This window comes from Pyxicephalus adspersus, chromosome 1 (assembly GCF_032062135.1).
Source record: "Pyxicephalus adspersus chromosome 1, UCB_Pads_2.0, whole genome shotgun sequence".
NCBI classification, from domain to species: domain Eukaryota; kingdom Metazoa; phylum Chordata; class Amphibia; order Anura; family Pyxicephalidae; genus Pyxicephalus; species Pyxicephalus adspersus.
This window is the reverse complement of record NC_092858.1, coordinates 50,038,211-50,054,820: the sequence shown is the minus strand read 5'-3', so window position 1 is coordinate 50,054,820 and position 16,610 is coordinate 50,038,211.

The following is a 16,610-nucleotide window of genomic DNA, read 5'->3' as shown; positions in this document are numbered from 1 at the left end:
TATGCTAATTTTATTTTTGCAACATGGAGAATTCTATTTATATCCTAGTTAATGTAGTGATAATAGCTTTGCAAGACATCTTCCTTTTTTCAAAATGTCTATTTACTTAGGCACTTTACATCTAACTCATCAGTTGACACAGAATTGTTAAATTGGTACTTATGTATTCATTCTAGTAAAAACTCTATGACAGCAGTGATAATTTTGATTAGAGAGAAGCGAACTTTTTAAAATTGTGCAAATATAGGCTTTTATGAAGCTCTGTTTGGAAGGCAAATAGCAGTTTGGAGGGAAAAATGCCTTATATTCAGTTATCATATATGTAACCATTTTTCACCTAAATTCCAAGCAAACAATATATGGAAAATGTGTTTTTGCTAGCAAATTGCTGTACTAATAACATTATGTTCTACCTGCAGCAATATAGTTGACAGTGTATCAATATTTTTTTTATAATTATGTATTTTTTTATTGATACATTTTTGTTTCACACAACACCAGTGAACCAGTGCACTTCATCAACTGAAAATCATGACACATAACTTAATTCCCAAAATGATACTAATCTTTACATAGACCCCCAGAGAGAAGTCTGATAGTGAAAGAGAAAAGTTACTTAAATTAAAATCTTTGCCAGTGGGTTTATTCACATTTATAACCATAAATAAATAGAGTATTGGGTATGTTAGAGACATAAGACATGTATTGATGTGTCTGAAACATGCCATATGGAATTTGACATGTGTTTGGTATACTCCTAATGTTAGATTGCACTATTCCTCTTTCTCTTCTTCTCTTCCTCTTTTATTGAAAAGGAATATTTTATCCATGCATACGGTTTCTGTGTCTATAGTAAGATAGAACATGAAGTGAAGAATGACATTTATGGTAGGAATAAGATTACAGGTAAAGAAAACAATGTTAAGAAATATGTGTACTCAGATTAGGTTAGTTGTTTCCTTGTTAGAGTCCTAAACATATTCCTCAGTTTGGCTAACTGGAATGGCAATTTGAATTAGCCATCGGCGATCAGCATATGATGTCAAAACTAATGTTCACTTTACCTTACTAAAGTTATGGATCAAAGAGGCAAAGATTGATGACACTTTGGCATTTTTATGGACAATTCCATTGATAAATTACCTTCAGCCTAAAAAAGGTGTAATACCATAGTAAAAGTGTGATTTAAGTGATAGAAGTGTGATTTGTTGTTCTATAACAGAACATGTTAGAATGTAATACTATGTTCTTGAGAATACTCTGTATGTACTGATCTTTAGAGCTGTTATCTTTGTCTAAAGATACTCAGCTGTCTGAAGAACTACTTTCTCAGTACATAATTAAGAATAGTTAACTATATGAGTACCCCTAGCATATAATATATGTGAAGGTTCTAAAGCTCCAAGCTCATTATAACTACTCTTGACACTGTTGAAACACAGACAGAAAACTAATTTTCTTACAGTCAGAAAGCACTCATTATTTAGCCGCAGAAGAGAGTTTAATGACAAATTGAAAAAAAAAACAAAAAAAAAAACAGCATTTTGTCGCATTTTTTGTCTCTTTTCTTCATTCTCTTGTTTACTAATTAGGTATTATTATATAGGTCTCTTTAGAACAAGCTTAAGCATCCTTTATTCAGACCCACAGTATCAACTGATAATATCAGCTGTGTTTTCATACACAGAAAGTGTCCAGATTTCTCAGAAATATTCTCACCTAGATCTTGTATTATGTATTAGATCTTTGCATATTATTATTGGGTCAATGTCCTAATACCAGTTACTAATTGTATCTTCTTCTTGCTCACATTTTAAACAAACGATTCATCCAATACTCTACATTGTAATAAAAAAGGAGTTAGAGGAAGAGTGTGTGTGTGTGTGTGGGGGGGGCTTTAAAGCTTGGAGATGGGTTTAAACAATTGTGAATAAAATAGGACTATTGTTAGCTCCCTGGCAGTGTTCTATGGTTTCCCAACCCCTGTAACTGTCAGTTTCTAGACAGCTTAATTTTTTATAGAAAAGGGACAATATGTTTCTACTTGCAGAACAAACAGCAAATGCAATTAATAAAATGTTACTGTGTGGGTTTAAAAACAAAAATGTATGTGTTATTGACCTTCTGCATCCTATACATACATTCAAATTTTCTCCATAGTTGCACTTTAATTAGAGACAGGCTGACCCTTTTTCTTTCTTTTTCTTTTTTTTTTATTATTTTGTTTTTTTATTCAGCAACATTTACAAAGATAACAATAAACTAAATGTAAAAGATTTGTTGTTTTCATTTAGATAAATAACTAAATTATAAATATAAATAGCAGTAGAACAGTTTACAAAACTGAATAATACCAGGTTAGAAAAATGTTTTCAATACTAAGAAACCACAGTGGGAAAGAGGAGGAGAGATAAAGATGGGGGGTGAAAGAAGAAGATGGTGGAAGACTGACAGATTGTCTTTTAGGCTGCTTCAATCAAGTGTTGTTTTAAGCCAAAAATTAAAAAACACTACCTACTTACTACTTATCAATGACAGCTCTCCACCACCACTGGGATAAATATTTAACCTATCTAGAAGAACTTTATTATTTGTTTAAGTTCATATTCAGCAACTTTTTGTAGAGACATAGTTGTTGTATGTTTTTTGGTGGTTTACTTATTTTTATAGAAGTGGGCTTGCTTTGCTCTCGTAGTCAGTCTTTTTATACCGTGGTCGTAGGATCTTCACATTTTTGTAAATAGAACCCCACATGCTCATCACATGTACTACAATGGTTCACATTGTTGATTATAGAGAGGTTTAAAAAGTCACTTACAAATTTGTAAGTCATACAGATATACTTACATAATAAAGATGACTGTAACCTTCTTACACTTTTCTCACAGAAGTGAGCATTTATTTTTTTACTTCATACATTGGAAATGACAAATCTATTTGTTTCTATAGCTCAAAAATAACTTCCAAAAAATTCAGCCTTACACTTTGAAAGCTGCCATCCCTTACATATCATTTATTACATCCATTCATGTAGTGGAGTTTACATACAGTTTTCCAACAAAAAAGATCAATATTAGCAATAGATTGATTACAAACAATCTCGTGAGGAATCTTTGAAGAAGATTTGGTTATTTGTGCCATATTAGTACAAGCTTTTAACAGATAATACAGGAAGTTCTATAAATAAAAATATATCAGCTTATGGTATTTAAACTATAACACATTTATTGTGAAGTGCACCATATTGAAGTTAAGACATATGATTCCTAAACACTTAGGTGACTGGATGCTACACACCTTTCCAACACTTTCATACATTCTTTTATGTTTTTTTATTATTTTGTTTGAATTTGGCATTAGTACATACAGTGGATATAAAAAGTGAACATATTCCTGTTAAAATGCCAGGTTTTTATGATTACAAAAAAATATTTTAAAGGTAACTGAATTAATTTCTATCACTTTAATAAATATCAAAAAAGGAACATATAAACATGAAAGCTTCTGCGCAATATAAATCTCGTATTTGTCTTGCAGTCATTACATACATTAAAAATAATCAAAATGTTTTTGTATCCTAAATTTTAATCTCAAGCTTGCCTTGCTTGAGAGAGTGTTTTTACATTATACATGTGCTATATCACAGTCTTCAAATGTGAGACTTAAAGAATTGATCAGAAACATTTATGACAGAATAATAGAAGTATGGTAAGCCATCAAGGCAATAGCTAACACAATACCACATACAAATATCAATTTGCATATGTATGAATTGCGGTACGAGTATATCTCTCGTATATCTCTTGATGCTTTTGGAATCAATTTATTGTGCTGCAAAAAAAAAAAATGATAATGGTTTAGAGTATAAAAGCTGAAACCTTAAGTAACTTGTGAATATGGAAATCACCTTTGTTAAAAAGGTAATACATCAGTTTAAAATGGATTATTTTCAAAAATAAAAGCAGATTTTTAAAATGAAGTAAATAGGCTTTGGCTTTGGGTCAGTGTAAAATTTGATTTGAACATTCAGCTCACAGTGAATGAAGGATTCAAATTCTGTGCCTAAGACAAGCTTTTTTATTAAATGCTCCAGCTCTCTTAAGGTGCCACGGACATATGATATTGGCTGCCAGCTGGATTTGTTGGGCTGAACACTATACTTGTTATCATCTGCCGACTGGGATCATTGTATTCCGTATCTGGTTTTGGAGGTTTATCTGTATGATGTCAAGGACATCCAAGTAGAATCTAAAAGAATTTTACTTAAAACCGTCAAATTCTACAGATTAAATTTACTGTATATAGTCATATATTACTGTAATATGTGTCCATGTGGTTGTAAGTTCTGGTTTTACAATATCACTGTTTAAAAATAAAAAAACAAGGGCTTATGTTTCTCCCATGTTAACCTCAAAGTCTCATAAAATACACTTCCCCATGGCTATTAAGATTTCCTCCACTTTTTTTATTGTACAGTGTTCTTCACACATGAGGGGTTCTTCCTAAGCTTTATTTGTTGCATTTGGCTGCTCAAAAAGCACAAATTATAAACAAGAATTTTTACCCCCACTGACTTCACTAAACTTGAAAAGAATCAAACATTGGGGTTATTATGGGTGAACTGTTGAGAGACCAACACTAGAAGTAAATATAAAAATGCATGTGGAAATGTCATATTTACTGCTCATTTTCATATTTACTGCATAGTTATTTTCTATATAGGCATGGCATAGGCATTTTTAAGAATTTACAAGCAATTCATATTCAAGTCGATAACGTGTATGGTCTGAAATAAATATAATGCCTTTTGAAATTCTAAGTGAATCGATTTAGGAAAGTTTTATGGATGAACGCGGAAGGAAAAAATAGGGAGGATGGGGAAAAGTGACTCTGACAGGCAATCAAACAAAATCAAATGAAACAAGGGCTAAAACAGAGTCCTAATGACAAACTAAAAATGTAAAATTGGACCCATTATTGTAATAGTATTTCATTCTCTTGGAACCAATTAACCTCTTTGTCATTAAAGTGCATCTCACTGTCCTTTTTTCTTAAGGTGTAGAAAAACCCCTAGTCCTGACCAGTATTATTTGCCCTCCTGTGTCCAGTCATTGATTTGGATTGTTCACTACATGGCATGAAATATATAATACTTTGAGTTTATGCAAAAAAGACTACAACCTACTGCATTCAAAACATTAAAACATTTGAGTTTAGATTTATATACCTATGTACTGACACCTAAAAATGATATATTTATATATATTTGCCATCAAAGCAGGTTGTATAATGTAGCTGGTGACAATAAAACTTATAATAAGGACATTTTGAAGAGATTTTGATGAATTCAGCAATGCCATGATTTTTGCTGTTGCCCTCATACAGACCTGTATTGCAGTGAGGAGAATTGTGTGTGAGACAATGGGCCTGATTTATCAAAGCTTTGGAGAAGATAGAATATATTAGGTGAACCAGTGTGAACAAGCGTAATATGTTGGCACTATATAAATCCTGTTTAATAATAAATGTAATAATAATAATCTGCTATTAGTTGGAAAATATTTTCAGTCCTGGACCAAATCCAATCCAAATCTAGAGTGGGGACTACTGATTTAAATAGATCAAACTCTAGTGTCTATTGGATTGTCACATTTGCCTACAGGTGTAACCAGAAAGATGATATAAAACTATGAAAATGGAAGTTTTTAGAGCAATTTGATGTTATATGTATTTCTGTGACTTAAATTGGGCTTCAAAATATATTTCCAGGAAACTTCCATTAAACTTTAATATAGGTAAATAGTGTAGTATTATAGCCTAATAAAGTAATAAACATATTTATAATACTACTCTTACAGAATATATAATATTTTTTGTAATAACTGCATATTTCCAAAGATAAAAAAAAAATGCTGATCCTACTCTGAGGGTCTTGACTCAGGCACTTCCGGTTAAAGGATGACACCTGTCCTCCAACTGTGCACCTGTGTTGATACCCTGGAAAAAAAGTGCATATAAAAAAAGAAGTGGCTAAAGGAAAATAGAAGAGATCAGCAGCAATAACAGTTAGAAAAATTACAAAGAAAGTTGATAATAAATCTAATAGTAATTTTGGTAATATACAGTGCTATGGGAAATAATTATCATTTATTGAGGCTTCTGCCTTAAAATTCTGCCTACTTTAACGCATAAGTATGTCCCCAGAAACCCACATACAACTCATTTAGAAGGCATTTGATTGCTGTTGTAAATGTTTTTTCATAGGTGTTAAAATGGCTTAAAAAAGGTAAAAAAATGTATGCAGTTTCTTGCTGAAAGTTGCTGAAAGTGCAGTTACACATATTGTGGCTTTCTGCAAAGATCCTATACTTGCCAGTGCTTTTTATATAAATATTATTTTTTTTAGTAAGTGACGGATGAGTTTACTTTTTGCAAATTTTCATTAATCAGTATATTATTGCTGGTCAGATAGTTCTGATTGGCGTTGATTTCAATTCCAGTCAAAACTATTCTGACAAGTGGCCAAGTCAAGTTGGTAACTGACATATATAGTAAGGCTCAGCCAATCCGGCCACCAGACTATGACAGCTGTCATTATCCAGCAGCCGGATTGGCTAAGCTCAACTGTAACTATTCTGAATAAGAATTTTTTGAATCAAATTCAAGCCAAAATTTTACTGTTCAAAACACCTTTTGTAATAAGAAAATAACTGACTGGCAGCAACGTTGTCCCATTTGCATTGGTGCATCATTAGTCTGATTGAAAAAGACACATGGCCATACGGTTCAATTAAAATGCTTATTTTTAAATAAGTTACCAATATTACTGTTTGTAGACATAAAAGTGCATGAACAAGATGCAGATGGAATGTTTAATGAAACCTTTTCATACATTTTCTGGCAGTGACTGCCATATTATATTATTTTCTGATCAGGATTTAGGGAATTTCTATGTCTGTTAAAACCAGTATAACAATCCTTCAAATATTATAGCACATCATCATTTTGGTTGAAGTGGTAGTACTGAGTCTCTCTGCATGTGTACCTTTTGCTTTGTCCCCTGACTAACCAAACAATAGCCAATATGGACCCCTTAACTATTCAGGTGATTACACTGTTTACAAATCTTTTTTTTTTCTTTTGAGTAAGCGATTATTCTCGGCCTTCTCAGCGTTTACCATGCAATTACATCAGTAAAACAAGCTTCAATCTTTTTTTAACTGGAAATATTTTAATGAGACAACATTTCAAATAAATCTGATAACCCATGAATGCACTGAACCTAGTTCCTGAAAAATAGGTCAAGTTGAAGGTGGTATCTAATTATATGAGTCTTATGAAATCCAACCATGTGACTGTTTATAGTTTCAGTGTTTACAATTATTTTGGACATTTCAGTTTTAGACTGAATGTAAATCAAAAATGCTATATAATCAGTGGTTTGTAGCTTTTAAGTTTTAGACATGAAAATGACATGTCAAAAAAAATAATATTTCCAAATATCGGTCTACAGTTATATATTTTTCTTTCTATCCTACAAATGGCTTAATTGAATTAATCATATGTTGGTATAATTCACCTTATGCCTGACTAATTACATTGCAAGTGATGTCTACTAATCATCATTAACTGTGGGAAGCTGACCAAACTGACTCACCTTAAACTTCCACAACTCTGCAGTTTAAAAGTACTTCATTAAATGTAACAACCCAATCTGTCAAAAAAAATTAAGTAAGAATTACCTCATGCCTTATTTTATTAAAATGTAAATAGAAACTGATTCAACATTCTGAGTGCAATTTATGCTAAGTATAGATTTGGCAATTTTCTCAAGACAGGGCTGAAAGCTAAAGGCACTTAGGATTATATAACAAAAGGAAATCTTACTGCAAATTATGAGGACAGAGGCTGTAAAGGTGCAATTCTAATTGGAATGCATTTTTCACTTAAAGATTTAACTTATACGTAAATGATTTTCCTCATCCGGGCATGTTAAAATTAACACAAAATGTACATATGGTATACCTAAAGTAAAGTTCTATCTAAATTATTATTATCAAATCATACAAAAAAAGATGCAAGAAAACAGTTCTAATAATGGGGCATCACACCAGGTTTTGAAGGTAACATCAAAGACTTTATATATAATATAGGGAATCAGACATTCTTTCAAACATTCCCTGGTGGTATTCTTCCAGGTCCATGTGTGGGCCATGTGCAGCAGTAATTGATTCCCTCTTGTTTGAGGGAATGTCAGATTCCCTGTTTTATAAATAGAGCCCGAAGAATTCACATGTTATAATATGCATCTTGTTTATCGCAAACATTTAACATTCATACACATCAGTAAACACAATGTTTAAAATTCATGGTAACAAGTACAAATAAATACTAACATGAATAAAATAAATGCTTTCAACCTTTTCCTATAGACTTCCCCAACAGGTACATACACTTAGTTTGATTTTATGTGCATGATGTCGGTGTTACAAAAAAAAATTTAAAAGTAATTTTAGAAAACTAGTTGAACCTAAATCTTTTATAAAGAATAACAGAATTAGTCCCTGTTTCCCATTAAAGAAATTTCTACTAATTTGATATTTCCAGTGTCACAATCTTAAACAATGTGTTTTAAATTTGTGAAGTTTAGGTAACAGTCATGATGGATTAGGTAACAGTAAAGTTTACATAATAATGCTTTTATTGAGAAAGGTGTGTAAATACATATGTATTGCAAAGTTTGCAGGTCCAGATGTGTATTTCCTACACCAATTAGTAGTTTCAGTTAGTGCTATTATCTATGGAAAATTTGAAGTTCCTGGCTTTGCCCCCTTCCAGATAAATTATAAAAATGAGTGTGGGGGAACATGACAGCCTAATATCATAGTATGTAACTGTGCAAATATCAGGTCTTTGCGATTCTTAAAACTGTTTTTTCTTTAGTGAGAAGCTTTGATGGCAGAGGCACAAGCAAGTTTCACGTCTTTGGAGTTAGGGGCCATCATGTAGTTTTTGTTTCTCCAGTGAAAGTCAGCAAAGGACATTCACACTGAGATGTCACAAACACTGGGGGAGAAGTGTCCTTCCTAACAGCACTGTCAATACCTGGATATCTTGTTTCAAGACATTTCTTATCACCACTAGCCTAGACATGCACAAGAACAGTGATCAGAAGAAGGAACAAGTTAAAGCATCCAAAGCCATTTTGGCCCAATTTGAAGCTGCACAGGACTTTTGGGCTAGGTTAGTGACTGAGGATGAAACCTTGCTCCACATATATGATCCTGAAACCAAGAAACAGTCAAAGGAATGGGCCACAGCGGGTCCCCGAGGCCAAGGAAGTTACGAACCCAGAAACTGCCCTAAAAAGTCATGGCGTCCGTTTTCTGGGACAAAGAGGGTATTCTGTTAGTGGACTACCTACTTCGGGGCTCTAGTATCACCAGACAGTATTATGCTAACCTCCTGGACCAGCTGAAGGAGGCAATTAAGACCAAACGCCGTGGAAAGTTGACCAAAGGGATCCTTTTTTTGCAGGACAATGCACCTGCGCACACGTCCAACAATGCACCTGCGCACACGTCCAACAATGCACCTGCGCACACGTCCAACGTTGCGGCTGAGTTTCCAATTGGTCCACCATCCTCCCTACTCACCTGACCAGGCCCCTTCGGACTATTATCTGTTCCCAAATTTAATGAAACACCTGAAGGGGCAATGTTTTGAGGACACTTCTGACGTCAAAGATGCTCCTGAGAGCTGGTTTCGACCCAACCAAAGGACTTTTATGTGAACGGTGTAGAAAATCTGCAACTACGCTGTACCAAGTGCATCAGTCTTAGGGCGGAATATGTTGAATAAATGTATAATTTCATAACTCTGGTTTTCTTCTTTCTGGGCAAAGCCAGGAACATCTCAGCACTCCCTCGTATCTCCAAATTCTGCAGTGTCATGATAAAGTGCTTTTATTGTACTGAAATTGTCTTATTTTTACAACACATTTTTATCATGCTTAACACTACCAGGATTTACTGCTGGGTCTCCGCCTCACTGCACAGCCACCAGAATTTCCAGATTTTGCTTAAAATACTGCCACTATGGCTACAGATTTCTCTCCACATTTGGTAGACCAATACAAATGGAGCAGTGTGTGGCATTGTGTTTTCATGGTAGTTCCAAGCCTCCCACTGCTGCAGTCTCTTTTCTGGATGACAGATTTGCTTCTATGAATAGGAGAGGTGAAGAAGAGACAAACAGCATTATAAATAGGTGCGGAGGAAGTATGATGCTATAAAGAAGGGAAGGGGAAAAGATAAATGGTAAAATGAAGAAATAAGTTGGATGGGATACGTTACATAGTTAAATAGTAAGTCAGGTTGAAAAAAGTCCATCAAGTTCAACCTCCAGGGAAAAAACATATCCCAGGTAAAAACCCCATGGACAGTTTTGATCCAGAGGAAGGCAAAAAAAACTCTGGTACAATTTGCTCCAACAGGGGTAAAAAATTCCTTCCTGATTCCCTGAGGCAATCAGATGTTCCCTGGTTCAATAGTCTCTGTTATCTTTTCTTTAAAGCTTTAATACCCAGTTATATTCTGTGCTTCTAGAAAGGCATCCATCTTTTTCCTAAAGCAGTCCGTAGTAGTTGCTGAAACTACTTCCCGTGAAGTCCTTCTTTATGTGGAGATTAAACTTGTTTTCCTCCAGACGCAAAGAGTGTCCCGTTGTGCTTTGTAATGACCTTAAAGTGAATGATTAGGAAGAGCGTTCCCTGTATGGACCATTTAGCTATTTATATAGGGTGATCATATTCCCCCTTAAACATGTCTTCTCAAGGGAGAATAGATTCAGTTCAGTTGCCCTTCTCTACAATTCCACAATGTCCTTTTTGTGAACTGGTGCCCAAAACTGGACTGCATATTCCAATTCCACAATGTCCTTTTTGTGAACTGGTGCCCAAAACTGGACTGCATATTCCAGATGTGGTCTGACCAATGCTTTGTACAGGGGCAGGATTATGGTTCCATCTCTGCAATCTATTCCTCTTTTAATACAAGAAAGTAGTTTGCTATCTTTATAATTTGCAATTTGGCATTACATACTATTAATAAGTCTGTGATCTACCGAAACTCCCAGATCCTTTTCCAGTTTTAACTCCTCCAAATATATTTCCCCTAGACAGTATGAAGCATGCATGTTCTTAGCCCCCAAGTGCATAACTTTACATTTATCTATAATAAATGTCATTTGCAACTTGGCTGCCCAATCAGACAGTACATCTAGCTCTGCTTGTAGATTATAGACATCCTGTATGGATTTAATTCCATTATATAGTTTGGTGTCATCTGCAAACACAAAAATGGTACTTTTAATCACAAACTCTATATAATTTTTAAATATGTCACAGTAAAGGTCCCAACACTGAACCCTGGGGTACACCACTAATAACCTTAGACCATTCGGAGTATGAATCATTAATCACTACTCCCTGGATGTGCTCTTTAAGCCAGTGCTCTATCCATTTACAAAATTACTTTTCTAAACCTAACTTGCAAATTAACCGTCTGTGGGGTACTGTGTCAAATGCTTTTGTCCAAGTACACTCTATCAATTGCTACTCCACTGTCTACCTGTTTCCTTACTTCCTCATAAAAAAGAAAGTAAATTTGTTTGACAACCTGGGTCTTGCTGACTATCACTAATTATATTAGCATAGTTATATTATAAATTCTAGCAGAAACTCCTCTATGTGGTTCTTTATCAAACTCTCTAGGACCTTTCCAACTATGGATTGGTTGGAAACTTACCAGTCTGTAGTGACTTGATAATGACTTTGCTCCCTTTTTGAAGGTAGGAACCACATTGGTACCATGCCAGTGATTAAAGAGTCTCTAAAATTTAGAAACAATGGCTTTGAAAAAACTGAGCTCAGCTCTTTGAGGACACATGGATTTATTCCATAAGGTCCTGGTGCTTTGTCAACCTTAATTTTGGCCATTGTGGCTCATTTAAGACAGTGACATTGCTATTAGCAATTTGGACTTCAGCTCTGCCATTTTCTTTTGGGTACACAGCCTACATAGAGCATAAAAAAGTGTTTAGTTAATCGGCCTTTTCTTTATCCCTAGAGACATCCTTTAAGGGGCCTACATGCTTCTGATCTTTTTGCTTTTATTTATTTATTTTTTATTATTGATTTTTGCTAATATTTTTAAATATATTTAAAAAAGTTTGGAACTTTGACTTACATTCTTTTGTAATCTGTCTTTCATTTTAAAGTTTTGCACATTTTATCTCCTTTTTACATCTTTTGTTAAATTCTTTATAGTTTTCAAAGGTGATCCTTAATTTTTATATTTTTGGAATGCCTTTTATTATTATTTATGTTTTTTTAACATCAGCTGTGAGCCACATAGGGTTTAATTTTAGCCTCCTAAACTTGTTAACCATTGAAATATTATTTTTAGTGAGTTTATGTAGAACAGACTTGAAACATTCCCATTTCTGTTCTATGTTCTTTAAAAGACAATATTCTCCACCAGTTCAAGTCACAGAGAGCCGCCCTTATTAATGGAAAATTTGCTCTCTTAAAATTGAATGTTTTTATCTTTCCTGTTTACTGCTTACATTAACTCCCCTAGCGGTAATCCCGAGTGTGACTCGAGGTGGATTTTACTTGCTAAAGGCTGTAATCGGGGTCGCTTTAAACGTAAAAAAAGCCCACTTACCTTGCTCCGTCGACGTCCACCAGCGACTGCAGAAACGATCTCGGGGTTTCCCTGTGATGTCGGTGCATGCGTCGGTGCGGGAATTCAATACAAAATAGCTTGAGTCCAATAAAAAGAAATCCACATTTAATATAATAATAATGTGAAGAAAATGGCAGCGTGCTTCCATTGCAATATTGCTATTTCTAGGGAGCAACAATAGTAATAGTAACTAAGACTTTTCAAAGAGATTTTCTGACTTGCCAAAAAGTGTTTTTTTAACAGTCTGCATAAATGCCATAGGTCAGTTAGGACTTACAAAACAAGTTAAAAACAAATAAAAGACAAATGTAAACTTTTTTATATATTGTTTTATATAGTAACATTGAACATCGTATTATCATCACTGCTTGGGTTTGCAAATTGCTGGGTTGGTTAGAGGGACCAGTAGAAACGCATCCCACATAAAACAAAGCAATGTTATTCCATTATTATAATTTTATAACTGTAATTTTTCTGTTTTTTTTTTTTTTTTTTGCTTTTTTTGTAGAAATACTAACTTCAGGAGGTTAAAAAAACTGGCAACAATATTTTTGGGAATATTTTAATGTGATCTGTGATTTTCAAACAGATTTGACCATCACACACATATCAATGTTCAATGAAAAAACTTTTTACATATATTACATTCCTACAACAGAGTTGTAGAGTATTGCCCTTAAACAGTAATGGTATGCTTTATCTACTGATAGAAGTTAGGCAGTGTAATTGTTTTCCACTGCACTCCATGCACTTGCCAGTTGGAAACTGTAATATTGTAGATGGCATCTAGTGTAAAACTAACTTGCTGGCAGTATAATATAGTCAGGCAGATAATGTGCTGCCATAACTCTCCCCAGTGACTGTGCTGCTCAGTTATATATATGTTGTTGGTTTGCAGGAAAGTGGGTAAGTCAGTCAGTCTACAAGAACACTGGAGAGAGTAGAATACTGATGACAGTTGGGAAAGCCCTGTACAAAAGAGAGCAGGGAATGCATAATGCAGCTGTGATGGTGTTCACACAATCCAATCCACTTTCAATCACAAAAACAGCCAAGTGCATCAAGGTAACCTGCAACTAACAACTGCGCAGCTATGAAATATACTTAAGATAAGTGTTGCTTTGCTTTATCTCATATGTTATGTTTTATATATATAAACAACAATGTAATACTAGTGCACGGTGTCATTCTAACTTTCTACACAGAGCTGCATATTATGTTACCTCTGTTTCATGAAAACTGCCATCATTCTTGCAAATTCTGAATACAGCATTTTCTGTATTGCACATTAACCCTTTATTCTCTTTTTTTCTGACCCTGACACAACAAAGTAAAAAAGTAGCCTGTGTATAACTGGAACTAACTTCTGTGATTTTAACAGTGACTTGGTTAACAGTCACAATATGTGAAAACAGGCACATTTTCACATAACAATGGGAAAAAAAATCCTTGTGTATAACTGGAATTGTTGCAATTTCATATGATTTTAGTTTGTGTAGTGACAAAAAAGGTTATTTAATATTAGTGGTACAATGGGCTGTATTTATACATTTTTGCCAATCGATTCAGCTGTTGGATTGTGCAAAGCCATTTGAATCCCTATAAATTGCTTGTTTCCATGCATATTAAAATTAGGACCAACTCTGCCACCTAGTAGCCAGTTATCAAAAGAGCTTAACAGTCACAATAGTGAATGTTCTATCTTCTAGTGAACAAATTGCTGAATCTAGGTTAAACCAACAGGGAAAAAATGTATAAATACACCCCACTGTGTCACAAATGCATTATGTCAATGATGCACTGATAAAAGATTAAGAATACATCTGTTGGAACTCATCCTATATTTCAGTCATTTTTCATAATTAGGAGCAACATGATCAGTGTTTTTTTTTTGAACAAATTAGCTCCTCAGTCAACTCCAGCACAATCAATCTGTACAAGGACTTCACAAATTAAAAAAGTACAGGCAAACCATACATTTTTTAATCATAAGGCTGCTTATGTTAAAAGTCTTGTGTTTCCTTAGCCCTTCCATGACTGAGGACGGGAACTCCCCGCACTTACTGCCTCCCAGCGCCTACTGTAGGTTTTCTCAGGATGAGGAGGTGACCTGTGTGATGCAACATAGGTTAAAGACATGAAGCAACAGAGCCACTGACATTGGGAAAAGGAAGAAGATGAAGATACAAAGCTGTTGTAAAGCTGAACAGCAGCAGGGTACCTAAAAAAACAACAAATGGGTACTATTGTAACAGCCATCTGCTAACAACCACATCAACTATTCAAATCTGTCAGTAGAGGCATGCAGAAAAAATGCAGTTCTTTGGTCAGCCTGTTCATGTTTTTCAAGAATATGTTTGTTGACAAATTGCAACAAGACAAAATCTGCATGATTAACCGTATAAAAAATGTCAAATGGCACAGTTATATTGCCTGAGTCACATAAAGCTAGGTAGGCAGTCTGAGTTACATAAGTATATTTATGTTGCTTTGTTTATAATTTAAACCTTGCAAAGGTTGAAACAAAATCACTGAATATTACTGGGCAAGCATCCTCTTGGAAGGCCCAAATGTTAGAACCCTTTCCAGCAGATCCTTTTCCACTGTCAGCTAGGATACATCTGCTGATGGTTGGAGGCCAACCAACTGTGAAAGACAGGAAGCACCAGTAGCACCACAACCAATGGGGGACATGGTCTAACAGAAAAATTGCTGACTTTCTTTTCTCAGGAAAAAGCAACCAGGCCTATCCACAACTAGCTGAGTGCTTGGCTAAAATAGACAAGTATGTCAAGTGTGTCAACTTGGCTACCTTCAAGCTCAAAACTGAATATTCAACTTGGTGTCCAAGATGGACATGTGGCTGACGCTTTCAGAACATGCACTAAAGATGCTCACCTGCCCGATTGCAAGTACCTTTTTGGAAAGGATGTTCAGCACAGGGGTGGTAACTGAAAGGCACATCTGCATATCCACAACCAATTTTGACAGACTGACCTTAATCAAAAACTTACCAGGCATGGGCCTTTTGCGCTACATTTCAGGCTTGTTGGTGCAGGTGTGAGGGTGATACAATGAACTAAATAAACCAATATACCTATGTACTGTATACTCCAGGGCCGATGCTCCATTTTTTTGTTGCTTGGAGTGCTTTGAAATGCAATTCCATGCAAGTGTTAAAGGAATAATTATGCTCTACACAAGTATAACTTTAAACTGTTATACTTTCTTAGTCTTCTTTCTAGAGGTATAGGTTCTGTAATAATACTGCAATATTAAATTATGTCAAGTGAAAGAGGGAGCAGGGATGTTGACCTTTACCACAGATGCCATAACAGACTGAAAATTAGAAAAGTGGATTAAACTGAGGTAGTAATTACTTTATGAACATACCCAGGGGAAAGAAGTTTAATGAAATACATGTTTTATTTCTTGCTGCAGATATCTCAGAGTCATTAGTTTGTCAGACTTACTACACTAGCGATTTTGTTTATGGACTTTTTCTGTGTCTGAAAGTTAACCATTTCTCTAGTCAGCAAACTTTCGGTGACTTTCCATAAGATTAATCACATACATAAACTACTAAACTCCACACATATATATTTAGCTGGTTTAAAAATAGTAAAGTATCCATTTAATACACATATTCTTGCTTTTTATAGTTTTTTTCATTCTACTGCCAAAGTTCACATAATAAATAAAGAAATCTGGTACTGCAACACATTTTTCATAGGATTATAAAGTAAATGTCTCTATATGAAAATAAAATTTCACAGTTTAGCTACCACATTTCTCCAAAGGAGAGAGGAAATTTATTGAACTAATTACCAATATAAGACAGTGCCCCTGATTCATCAAGCA